At 30.5% G+C, this 6935-nt stretch overlaps 1 pseudogene; it reads left to right on the top strand.

The window, feature by feature from the left end:
• The first annotated feature begins 469 nt into the window (after positions 1 to 469).
• On the top strand, positions 470 to 6645 carry LOC149407366 (uncharacterized; annotated as a pseudogene).
• The last annotated feature ends 290 nt before the right edge of the window (positions 6646 to 6935 follow it).

Below are 6935 nucleotides of genomic sequence, written 5' to 3'. Positions count from 1 at the left end.
AAAATATCGAGAATATGAATCAGAAGTCGGCGGTGGTGCATGAGATTGTTGTTGTTCAAGCCTCTTTTGCATAATTTTTGCTTGGTCGGCTTGAATATACGCACGAAACTGTGGATCTGGTATTTAACTTAAATCCCGGAACAATATTTTATTTTCTTCCTTGATTTCTTTCAATTTCAAGTGGCGTTGCCTCATTGCACTTGTCTTCTTCAATTGCTCAAGAAGTTCTTTATTTCCTTCCTCAATACCACTAATTCTAGACATTATTCCATTATCCAATTTTTTTTTTAATTTTGCTTTCTTCACCCCAATCAGCCGCTCAGTAGGAGATGGATGTCTAGCAGATTCAGGAGTTGGATTTTCTGATTCTTGTGGGCAAGATGAACCTCGAGATGTTTGTCTTGCACTTGGGCAAGATGAACCTCGAGATTTTCTGATTCTTGTGGGCAAGATAACAGCTGCATTTCGGATGTTGGCATACGGTGTTCCAGCAGATGCCACAGACGAGTACGTCAAAATAGGAGAGTCAACAGCGATTGAAAGCATGAAGAAGTTTTATCGGGCAATCGTTGAGGTATTTTCTGAGCAATATTTAAGATCACCAACAACTAATGATATTGCTAGACTTCTGCATGTTGGTCAACAATGTGGTTTTCCAGGAATGTTAGGAAGTTTAGATTGTATGCATTGGAAGTGGAAAAATTGTCCCACTGGATGGGTCGGACAATACACGGGTCGCAGTGGAAAGCCTACTATTATACTTGAAGCTGTAGCAGATTATGATCTTTGGATATGGCATGCTTATTTTGGCATGCCAGGGAGCAACAACGATATCAATGTGCTAGATTCTTCCCATTTATTTTCCAATCTCACTCAAGGTATCGCTCCTCCTGTTCATTATGTCATACAAGGAACAGAGTAATCATATGGGTTACTATTTGGCTGATAGTATATATCCAAAATGGTCAACCATCGTGCAAACTATCCGAGAGCCGCGTGGCCACAAAAAAAAATATTTTGCTAAGCAAGAAGCATGCAGAAAAGACGTAGAATGTGTCTTCGGGGTTCTCCAACAACGATTTTAAATTGTTGCGGGACCGACAAGATTTTGGAGAAAAGACGTCTTACAAGATATCATGACTGCATGTATAATTATGCATAACATGATAATTGAAGATGAACGAGATCTTAGTGCTCCAATAGGAGTTGCGAGAGAAACACCACCAGCGAATGTTGAAATGGTGGTGGATGATGGCACACGATTTGAGCAATTTGTTACTCGTTATAGAAAAATAAGAGATAAAGATGCACACATCGCACTTCGGAATGCATTGATTGAGCACTTGTGGGAAGAGTATTCTAATTCCGAATCATAATTGTTTGTGTTAAAGTTACTTTTATTTGTTGTGTTCTAGTTTGTTTTACTTTATTTAATTGAGTTGTTTTGTATTTATTTTATTTTAATTGTGTTGTGTTGTATTTTATTTTTTGTGTTGTAATTTTTATTAAATAAAATTTTATTTTATTTTATGTGTATTTATATTTATAATTATAATTAATTTATAGAGAAATATTTTACTCATTATCATAATTCTTCCAAGTTATCTAATTAGTAATAATAATAAAAAATATAGGGGTAGAAGTATAAATAAAAGATAAAAGGGGATAAAAATAGAGTGGAACATAGAGTGGGAAATAGAGTTCGGTTGGAGAGAAATCACTGTTTACTGAAAAATAGAGTGATCGGTTGGAGATGGCCTTAGCAGTGAAACAGAAATTGGAGAAACCCCACTAGTTAGAAAATAAACTTTGAAAATTATATCGTTTGGAAAAATATTATTTTTATCTATGAAAAAAAGACAAAATACCCCTTAAGTCATAAAATCGAGTTTTCACTGTGCAAGTAAAATCCAAGTTTTCGAGTTCTGTTCATGATTTTTAAGTTTTCTTCAACCTTCTAGGTATGTTTTGCTCCTCCTTTATAAATTTTTATGTTTTTTGGAGCATTTATGAACAATTTTTTGTTGGGCTATCTTCGTCAAAAAAATCTCCAGATTTTCAAACTTATTCATTAATTTTGAAGGGGTTTTTTTTTTTTTTTAATTTTCGAAGTTTGTTAGACATTTACGAAGTTTTTTTAACATGTTCAAAAAAAAAAAAAAAACCAAAATAAATTCATTCAAACAAAATCGAACAATTTTATATTTATCGAGTTTTATTATTTTTTGGTTTTTTTAATTGTTTTCAAATTTTTTGGTATATTTTTTATTTAGTTGAATTTTTTTTTTATAAAATGAAGTATTTAAAAAACCGAAAAATAAAAAAACAAAATAAACAAAATTAAACATATTTTTTTTTCGGTTTTATGTTTAGAAAAAATAAAAAATTCCAAGTTTTTTGTATTTATAATTTAGTAAAAAAAATTTAAAAAATAAAATAAAATAAAACATTTCGAAAAAAATCAAAAACAAAAAAAAATATAAAAAAATATTTTAAAAAATAAATCAATAAGCTCGAAAAAAGAGCCATAACAGTTTTAAAATGTTTAAAAATTTTCAAAAATATACAAAAAAAATTCGAAAATATCCTAAATACTTCAAAAATCTAAAAAAAAAAAAACTTCGAAATTGTAAAAAAAATCGTAATTAATAAGAAAAAGTACGAAAATTTAGAGATTTTTTTTCCAACTTAATAGAAGAAAGCTCATAAATACACCAAATTACATAAAAAATTACCCACGAGGTTGAACAAAACTTAAAAAGTCTTGAGCACAGTATGATTTAGATTTCTCTTAGAGAGTGAAAACTTGACTCTACGACTTAAAATGTATTTTTGTCTTTTTTCATATGAGTAAAAATAGTGTTTTCTTAATATTGACCAAACCTAATATGATTTGCAAAGTTTGTCTCCTAACTAGTAAGGTTCTCAAGTTTCTCTAGTGATATTTTTCCTTATCAACAAGACTTGAACACCATTTCTCTCCGATAAGTCCCCTTTTGAGTGTTTGTATGGCAAAAGGCCTGATTATAATTCAACGCGGGTCTTTGGTTGTTTGGTATTTTTGTCTCCACATTCCATATTGAAGTCACACATAATTAAATTTGAGCCTAGAGCCAAAAAATAAAACAAAGATATTTAAACTATATATTATAATTGTATAATATAACTACATTGTATAAGTCCAATATAACTACATTGTATAAGTCCAATATAACTACATTGTATAAGTCCCCTTTTGAGTGTTTGTATGGCAAAAGGCCTTAGAGCATCTTTAATGGTGTTTGGCTTAGCAACTTTAAGGACTTGCTTGCAATTAGGAGAAATGTTAAGCTATTTGCTTAACCATTATTTTGCAATTTAGCTATGTGATTGGCTAGATAAATTAGCTCTATAGAGCTACTTGCTTAAGCCAAATACATGGGACCCATTTAAATTATTGAGAGCACATCTATTCATTGTTTATTTAAATTTTGTCATGCTATTTTTCTTCTTCTTATTTGTGATATTGGTTAGTATTGTATCATCTTTTTAATAATAAGATTATATGTGTTGTGTTGTTAAATTTATTATTTTACTTAAATTTATAAATTTTTAATTATCAATATTTGAGTAATATTTTTTTCTGTGAATTATTTGTTGACACAATTTTTCTTTTTTGTATATATATAATTAATATATTGTTAGTATAATATAGTCAAATTATTTTCTTAAAAAAAATTACATGTTCTTCATTTGGTCTAATAAATTGAATTATACAACTTTTAATAAAAAAAAATTATAGTTTTAACCAAGGTTTAAAATATCGTCGATATCTCCCGATATATCGACGATATATCGCTACCGAAGACACCTCGGTAAAAAAACTTCAATAAATCGTTTCGTTTTATAAAATATCGCTTAAAAATCGGGATATATCGACAAAAATGTCAAAATATCGCGATATTTTAAACGTTATAAAACGCAAAATATCGTCCAATTTCGGAAAAATATCGTCCGAAATCAGGAATAAAAAAAATTTAAAACTTTAAATAATCCCAGTTTTGAGCGGGCCCAAATCACAATAAAGCCCAATTCAAAAGGCGTTACTATTTGTTGAGGCCGGAGATCTTTTTCATGATTTATAGGGGTTTTAACTAACACATTTTCTTATTATAAATCGATGTGGGACATTTGAAAATAAGCAATTGCCTATGTTATCACTTGTTGTAACTTGTAAACTTGTATCTGTCTATGTTCGCACATCAACTTTTTATTTCTTTTTAATGAATATACCTACTTTATTTGACTTATGTACATTACCTTCAAGATTATAAATACTGTATATGACAATGTACAGTTTTTATTTTTAATAGATTCGTGTAAATATTTTATAATACATGTAAGTGTATATATAATCATATATATGGAAAATACTTATTTATATATGTATATATTTATTACAATTTAACTATATATATTTGTAAAATAAAACAAAAATCAAGCTTTTGAATATATATATATATATATATATATATATATATATATATTAATATGTAGCATTTAAGAACTATTTTATCTTTTAAATTTGAATATATATATTTTAGATTTTTTAAAATTATATTTTGTTATAAGATTTTTGTCGATATATCCGTCGGTAATCGATATATCATCGATATATCACCGATATACTCGGTAATCGATATTGAAATTGTTATAAAATATCCGTTGATATATCCGTCGATATTCGATATATCCGTAAAATCAGAACCTCGGTATGGATATCGGTATCGATATTTTAAACCTTGGTTTTAACAAGTGAAAATTGAATAAAAAAATAAACAAAAATAGCAATTGACAAGTAGGATAAATTTAAGCAAGAGGAGAAATTAGCTTACCATTGTGGATGACTTAGCTTAAATAAGTTGTATTTTGCTATGACTTATGTGGCATGGTAAGCTAATTTGACATTAGCTTACCATTAAAGATGCTCTTATTATTATAATTCAACGCGGGTCTTTAGTTGTTTGGTATTTGTCTCCACATTCTACATTGAAGTCACACAACTAAATTTGAGCCTAGAGACAGAAAATAAAACAAAAACAAAATTACATATTATAATTGTATAATATAAATACATTGTATAAGTCCCATTTTGAGTGTTTGTATGGCAAAACGCCTGGTTATAATTCAACGCAGGTCTTTGGTTGTTTGGTATTTGCCTCCACATTCCACATTGAAGTCACACATAACTAAATTTGAGCCTAGAGCCAAAAAATAAAACAAACAAAAATTAAACTATATATTATAATTGTATAATCTAACTACATGTTAAAAATATACATTAAAATTATATAATACAAACTTAGAGAGTACAAGAGGACTGAGAGAGATATTGTTGAGTTATGAAGAAAACTTAAAGAATTTGGATGTATTTATAAGAGAAATATTTTAAGAATTAAAATATAAATTTTTTTAGACCCCAACATATATTAAATGGCTCTATTTTCCGAACGGTTGGATCTCCAACGATTAGAAATTTAACGGCTCATATATAACCAAAAACATTATTAAATTCATTATTGATTAATGGTACAAACTGGAAGAGATAAAAAAAAAATAGTGGACTTGGCTGCAGCGAACCTAGATCTTCTTCGCATTTGCATGACAGTTTGGAGAGAGAATTTTTAAAAAATATATTTCTTCGTACTTCGCCATGCAAACATCCTAGTTCACCGCTAGGGCTGTGCCTAGTCTGATCCGGTCTCCAAACATGACTAGCTTTGAAACTCGAGTATCCGCCGTTCTCGACTTCGTCTTTTCAGACTTTATCTATTCTCCCACGATGGTTCGTACATGTCAAAGAATTCTTCTTCTTTGGAAAATAAGTATTGCATGTTTCTTCTTTGGAATGTCTCCACGAGGTTCGAACGGCCCATCAACTCTGTGATTTCTTCAAGTTAAAGTGGGAGAGTGCGGTTGCATTGTGCAATTTCTTCGGGACAAACTTCTCCGAATTTGTTTTATGGTGTTCCGCTTGCAATTTCCCTTCGTCATTCATGCTACCCACTCACTCTAGCGCCAAATTGTTGATAAACAAAAAATTACAGCAATAGTCTCACAAAAAAATCCAAAATACACCGTTCAAATAAATGTCTGAGTCGTCTAATGATATGATTATTGTAGAGATTATCTTTAATTGTAGAAGAAAAAAACAAAAAACCAAAAATAATTTAGTCACCAGTAGAAAAACTTAATTCCACGACGGAGAAAACCCGTCGTGATATGTTTCCACGACATACATTTTCCATCGTGGAATAGAACGTTGTAGAAAGTTTCCGCAACGGAAAAGTAAAAATTTTAGTAATATTTGTCATCCTCCTTGCGGCAAAGTTTCCACGACGTAAATTATTTGTATCGTGGAAACTCGATAAAATAATGAAGTTTTAGGCAACAACAACTCCTTTTGAAGTCGCTGTTGCTGCATTTTTATTTTTAAAAAAGTAGGTTGAAAGAAGCCTCGTCAGCTTCTTCGGCCTAAGCGGGAGTGGCAGAGACGAGAGTATTGGGCCTAGTAAGAATCCTCTGCAGCCGATCATTCAGCTCGATTGCTCGAGAAACCACATTTTCATCACTGAAAGCAAAAGCAAGCAAAAGCAAAAGCTCTGAAAGCAAAAGCAAAAGCAAAAGCTCTGAAAGCAAAAGCAAAAGCGGGAGTGAGGAGAAAGAGAAACAGACCGAGATGCCTCGACACTGGATTGTTAAGATTTTAACAATCCTTGCTTATCAATTGCTGCAGAGACCAACTCCATTTAATTTTGTGCTACAACTAAACCTAGGACATTTATACCTCCTATGTCTGAGATCGAGCGATTGCTGAGAAAAAAACGAACACCAAGGCCATGCTTTCGTAATGAACTTAGAATATGCCAAGCCAAACACCCCTTAGTCAGAAAAAT

This window comes from Urtica dioica, chromosome 1, assembly GCF_054948205.1.
Source record: "Urtica dioica subsp. dioica isolate 48M chromosome 1, U.dioica_male_clone48M_v1_H2, whole genome shotgun sequence".
NCBI lineage: Eukaryota > Viridiplantae > Streptophyta > Magnoliopsida > Rosales > Urticaceae > Urtica > Urtica dioica.
Note: the sequence above shows the minus strand (reverse complement) of the source record. Positions and strands in the feature narration are given on the sequence as shown.